This window comes from Perca fluviatilis, chromosome 10, assembly GCF_010015445.1.
Source record: "Perca fluviatilis chromosome 10, GENO_Pfluv_1.0, whole genome shotgun sequence".
Lineage (NCBI taxonomy): Eukaryota > Metazoa > Chordata > Actinopteri > Perciformes > Percidae > Perca > Perca fluviatilis.
The window spans coordinates 9,527,170-9,544,496 of record NC_053121.1 but is presented as its reverse complement, the minus strand read 5'-3'; the positions used below and the strand labels follow the sequence as shown (position 1 = coordinate 9,544,496).

The window sequence follows — 17,327 nt, the reverse complement described above, 5'->3', positions numbered from 1 at the left end:
AATGTTAACAACAGAGTAAGTAGAATATTTGGTGAAATAGGATTTCCAAGCTATTTTTAATAGAATAACAGTTAAGCACACTGATGGAATGAAAGTAGAATTTTGGTACTAGTTAATGTGCAATATCAAGTAACAGGTATGAAATAGGATTTACAAACTATAATACCATTGTTAAGCACTGACTGAATGAAATAAGCCAATACTAAAGTTACGCGTTAAAAATATTTGGTACCAGAACAGATAATGAGCAGATATCAAGTATTAGAGGTATAATCTAGGATTTACAAGCTATATTTATAAATAGAATAGTTAAGCACTGTAACAATGAAATAAGCAGCAAATTGTATAGGAAGTAATTGAGATCTTTGGTATCAAAGAATGTGCAGGATACCAGGTAATATACATTTTGACATTAAATTTACACATGACAACAAGTGGGAACAAACACAATTAACAGCAGGAAATCTGGCTGTAGAGAACACAGCCAATCAGAACGTGTGGAATGGTTGGGGTCTGCGTGGGGTAGTGGGCTAAGAATTGCGGGACAGTCTAAGTAATGATAATCAGTCTTTCAAGCCTGACTACGGGATCTCCAGAATGAGGCAGCGCAAAATGGGCATATCTTCAGTGATCCCTCGTGCGCCTGTATAAAGGACAAACAACCTCACCATCCCATATCCATCCAAGGCGCTGCCCTCAAGGCAGGGTCATGGGGAATAAAAAAAAAAAGAAGAAGAAAGAATAATTTCCACAGAGAATAGTGTGGATTGGGTGAGTGTAGTCTGGCACTTCTGGCTTCTTGATGTTACTGACTGCAGGATAAAGAAAGTGTTCCAGTTGTCAGTGATGCGGGGGTGTCAGTAGTCAGCCTAGGTTTAAGGGGTCGGCTGTGGGTCCCTCTCAGCTGTGCGGCGCCTTTTTCCGCCTTCACGGTCAGATGCTTTCAGGTAACGCGTAACGTTAACCTGGACCGCCTCATCAGTGGCTCTCCAACAGACACATTGGCACTGAAATGTTGCTGCATAGTTTCCATTTTGTTGTCCATGCTACGCACAACATTGCCAAACTCTCCAAGACGTCGCAGCATTATGGTCTGATCTGCACCTACAGGGGTTCCCAGAATAAAAGAATAAAGTAGTCAGTCCTGGTCCCACAACTACTAAACTATGACATTTATATCTAGGTCTACTACATGTTCAGGTGGCCCCAGTGGGAATTAAACCAACAACCACATGTGTTTGCAAGTTTACCTGATTGCCAAGTGCAAGCAAACGTCTTCAACATTGTCCCAACTTGCTTCACCTGCTCTTGAAGTGAGCCGCTGTCATCCGAAGCTACAAAATGAAAAGGCATATGGTAATTTTGAACCTAAATTACACACAAAAAAAGTAAAATTTAAGAAAGAGTGCATATTCTCACCTGCTCGTGCATTGCTTTCCCTCAGGGTGTGGTTCTCCTCCCTCAGAGCTTGGTTTTCATTCTGGAGTCTCTGGAAATCTACATAAAATAAATAAATAAATACCATATTTCCTGGAAGAAAAGTTTAGCAGTAGAGATAACACACATCAGGTACTGATAAGAGAAATAAGGGTTAAAAGCAAAATTAAAGAAAATGATACATGTACACATACACTATATTATGTCTCGTATGACCGCTTCATCTCATTAGACACCATTGCTTATTATAGTGCATTCACATCTTTGTGTATAAAAAAAAAAAAAGAAAGAAAATTAAACTCACAGCCAATTTCTGATCCATCATTCAGGGAATGTCTGAACCAATGATAGCGCCAGGGCCTCTTTTATGTTTGTGGATGGCCTGTAAATGTAAAAAAAAACACTTTCAGTAAATAAACAAACAAGTGACATTACAGATTTAAATTTCCAGATATTTAAATATTTCCAAAAGTAAGATAATCTGAAAATATCAGAGACATTGAATTTCAAGGCACAAGTATCATTAACTATAAGGGTTATATGGATATGCATACCCCACTGTCGAAGAAGTTGTGACTTTCACAAAATCTTCCACCGACACATTCAAGCCCCATTAAAGAAACATGTCTAGGTATAGAGAGATTATGTCAGGGCAGTAAGAGTAAAATGCTCACCTCTAAAATTCTCTGTCAGCTCAGACAGCCGCCAGTCAGTTAGCTTATCAGCGACAAAGCTATCCATTCAAAATAACCTGGAGAAAACATAGCAATATAGCTAGAGGTTAGCAACAACAAGACTTGACCCACTTCTTAACTAACTCTCACTACTTCAACCAGTAGAGCACTGTTTAATATGATAAGCACGGCACAGCTGGTAAACATTAGTCAATTATTGTGTTGCCGTCGCGGATAGCCGTGGCTACATGCCAACCACAGAATTAGCTACCACGGCTAACGCTAGTCTCAACGTAAGCAACTAGCTAAGCCATGGTCATTTATTTCAGCAAATGGTGCTAAACTAGCAACGGGGACATGGACACAGAAAAGTTTACGTTACATCAACAGTGAAAATAATCGCTTACCTTTGAATACACGATGAAGTTTCACCGAAGAAGCACAGGCCAAAACGGATAGAGCGCGAATCGACGGTTATTTCCAACGACTGTTGTGAGAAAATTCAAAATTCCAACAACTGCGGGGGGGGGGGGGCGTTCTTCTTCTACGGGGGTAGAGAGGGCAGGAGGTGTTTCTTCTTCCTCTTCTTCTGAATTTCTGGCAGACTGATGTGTATGTTATAGGAGCAAGGGTTTAATATATGAACTTATTTCTTCTACTTCTTAGTTAATATATCCATGTTTAGAGGGTGTGTCAATTTATTTCTCCTACAAATGGTGATACTGTTTTATCATAATGTACACAACACACAAGTGTGATTGTTCATATTATAAATGTTGACATGACAATATAATAATTAAAAATACATTGAGAGAGAGAGAGAGTGAGAAAGCCAACCCTATAACCCAGAAATGGTTACTCTCTGAAAAAATAACCCACGATTTTAACCCAACATAAATAACCCAGAAACTGGGTTGAAGAAATAAACCAGGAGTTTATATAAATAATTCGATATATTTTACATATATTACTGTATAATCGATTCAGAGTTTCAAAGTAATTTAAATGTCATTTCCTAAATCATACCTTATCATGGAATCAAACGTCAAGAATCTGTTATAAACCCTAATGGCTTTGGAGCAAAAAAACTATTTGATGTAATTCACATATAGGCTATTATGATTTTATAATCGCTTCAAATGTGAAAATTAGTTAAAACGCTGTCAGTTCCACTCTAACTCCCAACATGCCAAACCAACATGGCTGGTCGATTCTGAGAGTAGCCTTGTATTTCAAAGCGGCTTGCCACCAGCCGGCCGCGGTCCATTAGACAGAGGCAACCGCCAGAGAAAGTGAAGCAGTCGGCCCGCCAGCTGTTCGCCGGCGGCATCTCGCAAGAAATGGGAGTGACGTATTCGGCGGCAAACGTTTCATCCCCGCCAGCGGGACGCACCTATAGCCGACAGTTTAGGGCCGGCGGCAAAAAGAAGCCCTGCGGATATTTTTTGCTATCTGGGTAGTTGCTGACATAGCTGATAAATACGTGACTGGAAGCAGCTCCATATAGAGCTTCAATGGCTCACTGCATAGAGCTGTGGACTCAGGTGTTAATTATTATATTTATGCCACAAGATCGAAAGCAGCTTGACCCGAACTTGAATGATTATATATTGTTTTTAGATTTTTTTTGTAGGTGGCTGTGATGTGGTGTTTACTTAGACAAACATTTTGGCGACAGATCTGGGAAACGATTTGAAAAGCGTCATACCCGTCGCTATGGGCGGGCCATAGGGGGCCGGGCCCGCCCCAAAAAATGCTTGTGCCCCCCCCACTTGAGGCACAGATCTCTTAAAAAAATTACTTTAATTTTATATTATCATAGTTGCTAATTTTGTGTTGCATTAATGTTACATTCTTTATCATTAAAACATTATAAATATAAATAAACAATGGTGTGATTTTTGTTTGATTGATGGGAATCTAAACTGCAACAGCCTATCACGGCCTTACTAAAAATAAAAGTTAGTAATGACGCGGACGTAGCCTACGTCAGTGTAGCTGCTCAACAGTTACCGCACATTTTTGAAAGCTGTTTGAGTTTTCGCTGGCTTACTCGCTTCAGTTCGTGATGGTAAGTGGTTGAAAAGCCCACCAACATTCTCCTCTGCCAAACTGGATACGACACCGATGCCTCCTGATGTTGTCGTTGGAGAAGGAGCCCCTGGACGACAGTCTGAGCCTGATGCTAGTAGCTCCGTGGAGCCCGACCCTGGGCCTGGCAGGACCTGCAGGTCAAGTGCAACTGCGACTGGGGCAGCATTTGGGCCACAACTAACTGTTGAATCAGGGGGTGTGACGGACAAACCCAAACAGGTTGTGTTGAGGAAATATCCAGTCAAAATGTTTGGTTAAAAAAAAAAGTTCCTCTAGCTGGTATTTGAACAGGGACTGGCTTGCGTAGGCTACTCGTGGAAAAGGACTCCGCATTTTGTTATGCCTGCAGGAAATTCACATCTGTATCATCGGACGCGACCTTCTTCATTAAGGGGTTTAAGATTTACAGACAAGGGCTTAAATAAGCATGCAGCTTCAAATGACAGGAGGGACTGGAGAGAGGACAGGCTGCCTCCACTCAAAGTACCGGTAGGTTCAAAGTCTCTGTGTGTGTGTGTGTGTGTGTGTGTGTGTGTGTTGTGTGTGTGTGTGTGCGTGCGTGCGTGCGTGTGTCTCTCATGGCACATGCATAGCAATGCATATCCTTCTGTTGACTGCTTTAAAATGCAATGTTTGAGAGATGCTTCTGGTGTTACATCTAATATGTTGTATAGTCAAGTGTTTTATGGATATTCATAACATTGCTTCTATGTAATGTGTTGTAGGCTATATAGGCTACCTGGTCATATTGCTGTTGGTTATGTTTAACGTGATGATTACGTGCGAATAGTATAACAAGAGTATATGATTATTATACGTACTGTACGCCAATAATAATTGTGCCCCCCCATGTATTTCATGTGCCCCCCTTAAGACTGAGTGTGACGAATCTGGTGACAGAGACAGACCACATCAGCAGCTGTTAGGTAAACACAACATACGGAAACCAGTTAGGGTGGAAACCAGTAGGGCTATAACACCGGCTACGAGCAGGCTACCCATTGATTTTACATTTCTCCACTGACCGAAGCAGAACGGCACCACGGAATTCCTGGTCCCGGATCTCTGGATTGGAATAGGCTACTTGAAGCCCCGCTGAAGCAAGACATTCTGTGCCGGCGACAGGAGAAACACGGAGCGGACTCCAGGCTGGACTGGACTCGGGTATTGTTTCACCCTGGGACAGAACATTAGACAATCCATGGTTTTATTGTCTCCGGGTTTTTTTGAGGCAATGTCATTTTAATATTGTCATTTTAAACTTTAACTTTTAAAATAATATACTATTTTTATACATTTCGTGTGTCTTTCTCGCTGTGTTGGTGTGGCCAGGAATCCGAATTTAGCTTTATTTAAAATTAACAAACAAACCAATCTGTTACAGAGCTCTCTACAGCAAGGATTAACAAATCCAAATCATCGACTATAGACCTATGGAAAAACGCAGCAGCACAAGTATCAGCAGTGTTGTAATGTAACGGAGTACAAATACTTCGTTACTGTACTTAAGTAGAAATTTCACGTATCTGTACTTTACTTCGCTATTTAAGTTTATGTCAACTTTCACTTTTACTCCACTACATTTCCTAGATAAAATGTATACTTTTACTCCGTTATATTACCACTAAGCATCTTTGTTACTCGTTACTAAAAAATTAAATTAGAAGAAATGTGTGCGACTGCAATAAGGGAGGTTTGGCGAATCGCTGCTCCTAGATTGCATTACGCACGCTCCGCACATCGCACGCTCTATTTCAGCGCTTGTTTGTTGCTAAAGGAGGAGTAGGACACAACTGAAACCGCCATGGAAGCACGAGCACCTACTAGAGGATCTCCCATTATCGTAGACGACCAGGCTCGACATAAGTAATGGCCCGATGGCCCGGGGCCAGTAAAAACGTACGTCGGGCTGGTTGCAGCCACAGTCACTGGTGTGTGCGTTACTTCACGCAGCACATGTACTGACTGGAAACGTTACCGAGGATTATTTACCGCCGATGGCGCAGATGAACAAACGCTACACTCGTTACTGTAAGTAGGTAGCCTACAATAAAACCTCCATGATTAAAGAGTCAATACTTATCAATAACCCACGTACCTGTTCTACAGGCAGAAACACGTAGAAACCGATATCTCAGTCTGCGCTGTCCACTCTCGTCCACTGTGTGCAAACACAGCTCTACTCTGCAAATAGCGACTTTACAAACGAGCTAAAATGAAATATAATAAACTGTTTGTCTTAATTTGCAACCAATCTTGAACTTTGGACAAACTCTTGTAAACGTAGCTGCTGTCTAAACGAGCTATCCTCTCCGCTGGAGCGGTAAACCTATGGATGTATTTTAAGACCAAAACAAATACATGTGGCTACTTAATATGCACGTGAATGACGCGTTCTTCATTCTTGACGATGTTGCCGGTGGTATTATTTAGCAACAGAATTGTCTTATTTCAAATTAGGCATACAGGACTAATCTGAGATCATTTTCTAGTTAAGTAGTCTATCTAGTTATCATTATGGATTTTCCATGTTTTTAGGGGTTTGCATACTAATGTAAAAAATATAGCATTAATTTAGTAAGAAAGTGAAAATATCAAACAAGATGATCGTATTAGGTATAATTTTTTTTTCTTTATTTGAAAGTCCGGCCCCTGGAGTGTCTGCTTAAAAAAATTCTGGCCCTTGGAAAAATGTAGTTGATGACCCCTGGTCTAGCTTTGCTGCTAATGGCACAACATCCAGTGGCAGTGGCTAGCTGGGTTGGAACCATTTTCTAAAGCATAGGTGCGGCGTATATATTTTCCTGCTTTTTTGTCCTTTTCCAATCACACCTATGATATTTGTTTCAGGGCCAGTAAAAATGTAGAAGGGGCCAGCAAAACTCTGATCAAAACTCTGATGGGGATTTTTTTTTATGTTGAGCCCTGCGACCACCCCGACGATAGTGGTGAACTCGGTGAACAGGGTAGTGGTGAAGATAACGTCATACACCCGTGTTGCAAGAAATGTTTCTGTACATTGATGTCAGCTCTAAAAATATGCTGTTTGTTCTTTGAACTTAAGAGAATTGTGCCTGAAAAGTCCTAGAAAAGAATGTGATTTTGATTTGATGAGTGAGATTAAGAAGATATGGGAACCCTGAATATGCTTTATGCTTTACTATAAGAAAGCCACAATAAAAGTTCTAACCACTTGCTTTAAAAAAACAAAAACTTTTACTTCGAATACTTAAGTACATTAAATATCAGAAAATTACTTTTGATACTTAAGTACAGTATATATCAGATACTTTAAGACTTTTACTTAAGTAATATTCTAAAAGGTAACTTTCACTTCTACCAAAGTCTTTTTCTAGTACGATACTTGTACTTTTACTCAAGTATTGCTTTCTAGTACTTTATACAACACTGAGTATCAGCCCTAATGACCTCAGCATCACAAGAATTAGAGGAGTGACTAGGCAAGGTGTGATTTCTTTTTTTGGTTTTGTTTTCTCGAGACGCAGAGGGTGGGGGTGGTAGAGGGTTGTTCTTGTTCAGTTGTATGTAGGGTACAGATTCAATCATTGGCAAATTATCAAAGATGTTTTGTCAATATTAAAGTTATGAATATGGTTTATTAATAACTTTACCAAATCGACATACAATCAAAACGGGGCACCACCCTGCACTTCAGGGACCAATAACCGAACTGTGAAACTTGTTCTCTCTTAAATACAGATCTTAATTAATTTGAACAAAAAAAAAATAAAGGAACAGAAGGAAGGGTGAGTCCGAGCACAGACTGTGTTCAACCAGCTTGTTATTACAATAGGTACACAAATAATCACAGAAAACTGCTATTTACAGTATAATAGAATTTATTAACTTCAAAATCATCAATGGCCAATCAATCCTTTGATCAATTAAAACCAATATACCCTTTTATAAACTACTACAGTTTATAAAAGGGTATGTGTGTGTGTGTGTGTGTGTGTGTGTGTGTGTGTGTTTGTTCTAGCCAAAGGGGGGCCCTGGTGAAGGAGATTTTCCGTCTCTCACTGAATCTGCAGAGGTAACTTACCCTGTTTTCCGAAGAAGATACTATTCAGCTCAAACTCGACCGGCGAGGTGAGGCTGTGGATTTCTCGGCAGCGCTGCAAAGTGTCATCCTTTCAGTAACGAAGGCTACTAGTGGAAAGACAAAGTTTTGACGGTGCTCAGCGTATTTATTCCCCCGGTCAGTTGGGAATAAATAGATCAGCTGATGAGACCGTGTTGTTGACCAATTGCGGTTAGCAGTGTCTTGACTACCTGGCCTGCCAGAACTGACACTGATTCTCAATTTCTGTCATGTCCATAACAAGAACAACACAGACAATAAAAGCTTTAAGAATTTATTGAATAAATTATGAATTAAATTTGGCGGTATGGCTCTGTTCAGAGGAGTCCCTTGACCTTTCATGAGCACCATGAAAAAGTAGTGAATCAGGGGACAGCAGCAGCATTAGGGGATGCTCACACAGTTTAATACTGGGAGAGCTAAACTATTCCCCCCAAAAAAAACATACCTGGCCTTCCTCTCGTGATAAATAAAATGAGAGGAAGGAATTAAATAGCGTCAGGTGTATTTTAAGTCAAGAACAGCGCAGAATATGAAAATGCTTTAAGAATTTTGAATAAATTATTAATTAAATTTGGCGGTATGGCCTTGTTCAGAGGAGTCCTCTGACCTTTCATGACACCATGAAAGAGCAGTGAATCAGGGGACAGCAGCAGCAGCATAGGGAACGCTCACAGTTTAAGACTGGGAGAGCTAAACTATCCCCCCCAAACTAACATTAACTGAATAAATGTACTAAATACAATACAAATCAAAACTCAAATATCTTGAGGAAAAATAAAACTAACTAACCAATCCAAAACTAATAAAGTATATATGTAAACCAAATCCAGTGTCCTGTACGTTATTTAAAACTAAAATGTTTACAACAAAATGTATAATGTGTCTGAAAAGATATAGAAACCAATCTTAAGGAAAACAGCATAAACTAAGATAAATGTGAGTGTATGAGGTTACCGCCTTTAAAGGAACACGCCGACTTATTGGGAATTTAGCTTATTCACCGTAACCCCCAGAGTAAGACAAGTCGATACATACCCTTCTCATCTCCGTGCGTGCTGTAACGCTGTCTGATGGCTCCAGCGTATCAGCCCATAACAGAACAGGCAGGTGAATGGTTCCAGTAATCCTACTGCTCCGAATAAGTGACAAAATAACGCCAACATGTTCCTATTTACATGTTGTGATTTGTAGAGTCACAGCGTGTACAAAAAACAACGTAACATGAGACACCGTAAACAAACCGGGAACTATATTCTCAGGCGGGAGAATATAGTACTTGGGCGGAGTGATATGCTCACAGCAAGCCTGTCTGAGAATATAGTTCCCGGTTTGTTTACGGATAGAAGATGTACACGCTGTGACTCTACAAATCACAACATGTAAATAGGAACATGTTGGCGTTATTTTGTCACTTTTGTCACAATTCGGAGCAGTAGGATTACTGGAACAAGTTACCTGCAGGATCTGTGCTAGGCTAAGCTAATGCTGGAGCCGTCAGACAGCGTTACAGCACGCACGGAGATGAGAAGGGTATGTCACTAGTCTTATCTCTTAATTGGGGTACTGATAAATCAAATAATCGTCGTCATTCTAAGATAACTCGTGTACGAGCTGTGGCCATCACATAGCAGATGAAGCACAAATTTCCAATTATTCATTGGTCCAACCAATCAGGGTGCCGAGCACATAGCTTCTGAGCATCGAGAATAAGGCGAACGCCAAGTCAAAAGTAACGTTCCCAAGCAGCAGAGGTCCATCCAACCCAGTCTCACGTCAGTTCGTGATGGGGGTTACGGTGAATAAGCTAAATTCCCAATAAGTCGGCGTGTTCCTTTAAGATGGCTGCGTGGCCACGGCTGTGGCCATCACATAGCAGATGAAGCACAAATTTCCAATTATTCATTGGACCAACCAATCAGGGTGCCGAGCACATAGCTTCTGAGCATCGAGAATAAGGCGAACGCCAAGTCAAAAGTAACGTTCCCAAGCAGCAGAGGTCCATCCAACCCAGTCTCACGTCAGTTCGTGATGGCATTACGAAATTAAATCTATTAGAACGTGATACCCTCACGTTATTTTGAAGATTTACGTGTTGGGGTCACGTTTTTTATACTAATGTATTTCAATGAGAAGCATCTTACGTAATCACAGCACGAAACTTTCTGCCAGGCTGCAGCAGAGAAGCTGGATACAGCTTTGATATTATTGGTATTTTTAGCCCAATAATCGCTGTTTTAATCAACATTTATTCACCAGATCTTATCACGGTTTATATGTATTTCTTTTAATGTTATTATTTCGGTCTATTTCGGCCAGGGAAGCTGGATTGCTTTGTTGTTTATTGATATTTTTAAAACTATTACGCTACATCTTTCAACATGTATTTAGCTGTTATCATGGTATGCATTTCTTTATTTTAATAATATTATTTCGGTCTTATTACCGGTGAAATATTACAGTAAATAAGACAGAACAGTAGGCTAAGATATGAGCCGAGCTGGGCGCATTCAAAGCCGATGTCCCAAGATGCAATGCGGGCATTCATTCACAGAATCAGACAGCGATCAGCGGGTCTATAACGCCAGTATCGCTTCAATGTACGTAAGGGATCACGTAGAGCGTTGTTATAGCGAATACAACAACGACGGGGTGATCAGGACCCTGATGCCAATCTTCTTCTAGCGGATTTATTGATAGCTCTCCTCCAGAGGGAACAGAACTGCGTCCATGGCAACGCTCTGCTATGCATGGCAACGGTGTGTTATACTTAGCAACGGTCTGTTATCAAGAAAATAACAGACCGCATTGTACATTAGAATATAAGCAAGTCATGTAATAAATATATATAATCAGTAGTTTTGTCACCAGCAACAACACGTTGCTCAGTTTTGTTCCAGTAAGTTATGCACCGTAATAACGTTTAAAAAAAATCAGCTGAAGACTCTGGAAGTGACGTCGTAATTACCGCTCGGCGGATAGAAAAGATACAAATACATAATATTCGTAATATTGATGTTTTTGTCTAACGTTGTATTTGAGGAGTTAAACAATAAAGATAGCATCAATAATAAAATACAGTTTCATGTATTTGTCTCATGTATTGTGTGCTCGGCCAGCTGGCGGGCAGCATCAATCTGAAATGGAATGAAGCCCACTCACGGCAGACAGCAGAAACAGGAGCCGAACACGTCTATGGGCTGAAATATCGGCCACCAGAAACTGAATTTGAATCATTTATATTTGAATTTGAATTGCTAAACTTGAATAATTGCATTGAAAAACTGAATTTGAATCACATAATTTGAAATTGTATTGTTTAATTTGAATCATTGCATTGAAAAACTGAATCTGAATAGTATAATTTGAAGTTGAATTTATTCGTTTGTAGCTGAATTCCAATACAATTTGATCTTCACTGAAACTTCAACTCTCTATATATCCTCACATTTAGTTCTCACTATTCAGATTCAGATCAGCAAATTCAATTTCAAGTTACTGAGACAGACATCCGGGTACTTGGAGGATGAAGGAAGAGCAATCGAGCGCAGATCGATAGGTAGAGTTCAGTGGCGCAGATACACAGGACTCCTCTTCGGCCAGCATATACGTTTTGGAGCACAGCCTCGCCTTGACCCAGAGACTCATAGATAATATAATCTACCTGTTCACAATGTTCAAAATGTAATGCCTGGTGTTAGTAGGCCTAGGTTTATTAGTCACATTCTTCCACTTAAGTAAACTTAAAATGAACTATCGCTACTTAGGCTACCTTAGCCTAGCCTACTGCATGCAAAGTAGTGTGACTATCCATATTTGAAAATACATGTTAATTAATTTAAACATTTGAATTGCATTGGTTTACTTTGTACATCAGCAAGCCTGCAATACAATGTGATGTAAGAGTCAGTCCCCTGAGTTTATACAAGATGTTTCCACATTAAAACGCAAAATAGTAAATTATTATTTGAGTCTATTTTTAATCAACTCTAATATCTGATCGTTTGTCTCCTTCCTTAGAGCGTTTATATACATATTAAAGTTAGTTTTGTTTGTGATTTAAAAGTGTAGCTTTATCATCATGTGCAGTAACAAACAAAACAAAGAGACTAATTCATGTGTTTATAAAAAGAATATTTATTATAATCAGTTTACAGATCTGAGTCCAAACAGAAACTTCACCCTTCTGAACTAAGAGGTTCTGCTTCAAAGTGAAGTTTAAACAGACTGAAATGTCCAGGCTCACTGCTCCACTATTCATTCATTTAGTTCTGCATGTAGTTATTTATTTAACGAGATTTAAAATCATGTTTCGTCGTCCACAGTCCGAATTCCCGCCTATCTCCCTTTAGGAAACCTGTGATTTAAACTTCAGGCAACTTTGACAGTCATCCGCTCGCTGAGTCCTGGTTCTAGTTCTCCCGGGCTTCCCTTCCCTCCACCCGTCCCCGCAGTACGGCCCGGGCCTCCCACAGCGTGGTGTCGGTTTTGGCTTCCAGGAAGCAGGCAGTGATCTCCAGATCCTGCAGCCGCAAAGGGGACTCTGCCGCCCCGCTTTAGCTTCTCTCCGTCTAACGGCCGCCCGGCAAGCACGAGTGGAACTCGCCGAAATCTACATACAGGTCGTCCTGGACTATGTGGAAGATCCTGCCGATCACCACTCTGTCTTTGGCCGGTCCGATCTGGATCAGCGGGGACCGCGCAGCAGCGAAGCGCAAAGCAGTATTCCTGCCTGGGGAAAGAGACGCTGCCGCCCGCGCGAACTCTCCACCTCCCGCCGCCGGAGCTCAGATTGCAGGTCCAAGGCGGCATATATATCATAAAACACATCCTCACCTGTGAACTGTTATCCCTTGCTGTTTTTTTGTCATTTCTTTCGTTCCAACATCCAAAAACAGTTTGGCATCTTTAGTGCTAATCCTGCGCCACTGAACTCTACCTATCGATCTGGCGCTCTTCCTCTTCCTTCATCCTCCAAGTACCGGATGTCTGTCTCAGTAACTTGAAATTGAATTTGCTGATCTGAATCTGAATAGTGAGAACTGAATGTGAGGATATATAGAGAGTTGAATTTTCAGTGAAGATCAAATTTTATTAGACTTCAGTTACAAACGAATAAATTCAATTTCAAATTATACTATTCAGATTCAGTTTTTCAATGGAATGATTCAAATTAAACAATACAATTTCAAATTATGTGATTCAAATTCAGTTTTTCAATGCAATTATTCAAGTTTAGCAATTCAAATTCAAATATAAATGATTCAAATTCAGTTTCTGGTGGCACATATTTCAGCCCATACACGTCCTCCCACCCACCCCGGAATAACTACAAGTGCTCAAGCTTTGTAGCAGATTCTGGGCCGCGTCTATAGTGGGAGTTGTAGTTTTTAAATATATTGGTATATTTCTCATAAGTAGAAGTTGGTAGTGTAGAATTTTGGATACACCCTGGGTTTTTTTGGGATGGGGAACACACTGGTGTCATCCGATTTTAAAAATAGAATCATTAAATAGGTGAAAATAGCTTATTACCATATTTGACAGTGCTTACAGTGGATAAACTTTGGAGACCATATCTACATGATAGCTGAGGTCCAGAGCTTTCTATAACAGCTGGTTTTATGTGTGTAGCACCTTCTGTTGCTAAATGACAAGCCTTCAAACATGGACTGGGTTCAAGGTTCAGAGGTCAATATTTCAAAGCAGGAGTAGCCTAATGTATGCTCTCCAGACTGACATATGTTACTCTCCAGGTTGAGACCTTTCCAACGATGTGTTTGCTATAGTCCTACAACAAGGTTTTCATTTTCACATATCATAGGGACCATTTTGCAAGCTATAGGCCTACTTTATTGTCCCCAGAGGGATATTTGCCTTGAGTTCAAATGCTTCACAAATAACGCTTGACATATTGTTTTATCATACAGATGACATACTTACGATAAAAAAAATAAACAAAGTGATATGTAGTGAGCACATCACACAGCCACAATCTATTGCTCATCTTTCACAAACAGTGAGCAACACACAACCCTATATGCATCATATCATGAAGCTATTCCCTGCAGCCTCAAGCAACATTATTTAAAGTTGTAATTGAGGTAGGTCCAAATTAGGGCTATAGTTTAGAATTATTTAGTTTACATTAGGGTACCCATTTCTTCCGACAGAGGATAAGAGCTACTTGGCATGGAGAATAAATATTGATCAGACCATATTCTCTGTGCTCCCCTTACAAGTAAGCTTTAAATGAGATGTTTTTAGATATTGCTGACATATTAAAATGCTCTGTAATGCAGCCTTGTATAACATAAACCCTCTGATTCACTGTGAGTGTCTGCTCTAAATGATAAGACACACTTTCAACATGGGCCTTCCAGCCAAAGGTGTTATATATACACTCCAAGGTGCTATAGGAGCAGAGCCGATTGATTGGTTCATCATTTATGACCTCATATACCCTCTGACCCATGTCACGACCAACTCCACGAGCAACTATAATCTGTCCAAGCCACGCTCGCGTCTAAAGTCAAGAGGAGACCGTGCCTTCGCTGTTGTTGGTCCTAGGCTGTGAAATAGCCTCCCCGTCTCCTTGAGATCGCTGTCCTCTTTATATGAGTTTAAAGTGCCCATATTATGAAAAAATCACTTTTTCTGGGATTTGGGGTGTTCTTTTGTGTCTCTGGTGCAGGCCAGCTGACAGTCTTGCCTGGGCCCGGGACGAGATAAGCTTCGATGGGCCCCCCGTGCCCAGATCTCTCCTTTTCCCTTGCTTTTCCTCTCCTCCTATTTGTGTTGGGGGTGGGGGGGTTCTTGACCACTATTTCAAGGACAATTAGGAAGAAAACAAATAAAAAGCTTTTATGTTCTCAAATATTAAATATTTTTTTCCACAAATAGGCCTATTAAAATTTTTTTTTTTCAATTATTCCATAATTTAATGAGGGCCCAGTTCTGGGCCCCCAGTTCTGGGCCCCCCCCTACTCTGGGCCCGGGACAACAGACCCGTTTGTCCCCCCCTATCGGCGGGCGTGCTCTGGTGCTTCCTAGAGATGGTCCGATACCACTTTTTTGCTTCCCGATACCGATTCCGATACCTGAACTTGCGTATCGGCCGATACCGAGTACCGATCCGATACCAGCGTGTCATATATTTCATTATGTTTTAACATCTGTATACTACTATCTCTGTATGGATGTGATATGATTTCTTTCTTTGTCGTCGGTCTGGCTCAGGTTAAACTCTTTGTGAAACATGAACAAACGCAAACAAGGAATGCCCCAGAACTTTCTTTTATAGTTTTAATGAAAAGAACATAAATAAACTACTTTAACGTAGATTTTCTTTAGGGCTTCATTACGGGTATCGGATCGGTTCATAAACTCCAGTACTTCCGACGCATACCGCACCCGCGTTTTAGGCAGTTATCGGGACCGATACCGATACTGGTATCGGTATCGGAACATCTCTAGTGCTTCCACACACATACAAACTTTGAAAAAATCCATCCATGCTGTTCTGAGTAGAGATCGGGTTTCTGAATGTGTCCTGCCTTCAGTCTCCTAGTGAGCTGTTCAAAATGGCTCGGGACTGTGACGTCACAGTCCGAGCTGGCTAACCACAACCGTTAGCTTGTTAGCATGCTAACCGTTAGCATTAGCATGCTAACGCTAATGCTAAACGCTAGCATGCTACGTCGTTCTCAATAGCAAAGCATTGCTACAACACACACAAGTTCACCATAATCTACAAAGAAGAACTACTACGTATATGCCCTCATTTAGAAGTCTCCCAGCTAATCCTGCCTTGTAACTGACCAAAGTTGGAGAAACAGGCTTTCTTTTACTGTCTCTAGAGTTAGCTAGCTGACATGCTCTACATCTGAGCTACGCGCATGTGCGGAGTGCAATCAAAGATAGTACAGAAGAAGAAGATGAAAAGAGGTCTCACTCTGTAGCTAAAACAGAAACCAGGTGAAAAAAGGATCTGCAGCAGTGAGAGAGAGCTGTGCAGTACAACAAAAATATGGTGTTTTTTGAAAATTAAACCATGTAAACCTATTCTGGTACAACCTTAAAATACAGTTATGAACCTGAAAATTAGCATAATATGGGCGCTTTAAACTCAAACTAAAGTTTTATCTCTTGGAGCGTGCATTTCTCTAAATTCTTATTTTTATTTATGTTTTCTGCTGTCTGAAGGATGTTTTATTCTCTTTCCTGACTCTTGAAGCACAGTGGTCAACTTCTGTTGTGTTTACTTGTGCTATACAAATAAATGAAATGAATGAATGAATGAATGAAACTCCTCATTTTGTGAAATGGTTGAATGAGATTGTTGGTTTGGCACCACATTCTGGTCTCTATTTTAGCAGAATATGCTAAAGTACTTGTGTCTGTGTGCAGTAGGCTGCAGTAGAAGGGTGCCAAAAATGCCAAAACACATGTTTGTGTACACATACCCATACAAAGCTATACATCTCTGTGAACAAAAACCTCAGCAAAAATCTGCTTAAAATGTTCCTAAAACTAGCCCCTTCTTAATTTTGAAAAGGTAGTCTCAAAGGTTATAGCTACAAGCTGTAACCATGCTGATTGATATGAGGATCATCTTCTGAATAATAATTAATATGATAGGCCTACCATAAATTATTTTTAAAAAGTCAGTTATTTAAAACAACTAATAATGCAGTGTGATGTTAAATCAAATTAAGTCCCACACATAAATATACTCATGTTTTTTTCCCCTTTAGTCTTTGCTATTAACATTCATCAACTGCAAAATTAGAAAATTGCGTTTTTAAATAATGGAAAATAAAATGAAAAATGCTTCTCTTTGTAAGTAGTTTATTTTTTGTTTTTCACAACATTAGCCTACAAGTCAAAACAAATGCCCATTAGCCCACCAAGCCATTAAGCTGTAGTTCTAAACATTCAACTGTAGTTTGTTTATATAGGCCTAGTATTTTTCTGCGACAAGGCAAATCAAAGTGCTTAGCATAAAACACTATTTTTTC

The 17,327-nt window shown here is 40.2% G+C and overlaps 2 long non-coding RNA genes across 2 annotated transcripts; one reads left to right on the top strand and one right to left on the bottom strand.

Annotated features, from left to right (window-relative positions):
* Positions 1-232: 232 nt before the first annotated feature.
* LOC120567369 lies at positions 233-2,199 on the bottom strand. Its single transcript, XR_005640554.1, has 5 exons — positions 2,112-2,199; positions 1,742-1,819; positions 1,420-1,497; positions 1,251-1,334; positions 233-1,104 (listed from the first exon to the last, which is right to left on the bottom strand). It is a non-coding gene; the product is annotated as an uncharacterized LOC120567369 (long non-coding RNA).
* A 2,464-nt stretch (positions 2,200-4,663) lies between these two features.
* On the top strand, positions 4,664-5,611 carry LOC120567373. The gene is made up of 3 exons (XR_005640559.1): positions 4,664-4,694; positions 5,080-5,131; positions 5,239-5,611. It is a non-coding gene; the product is annotated as an uncharacterized LOC120567373 (long non-coding RNA).
* The last annotated feature ends 11,716 nt before the right edge of the window (positions 5,612-17,327 follow it).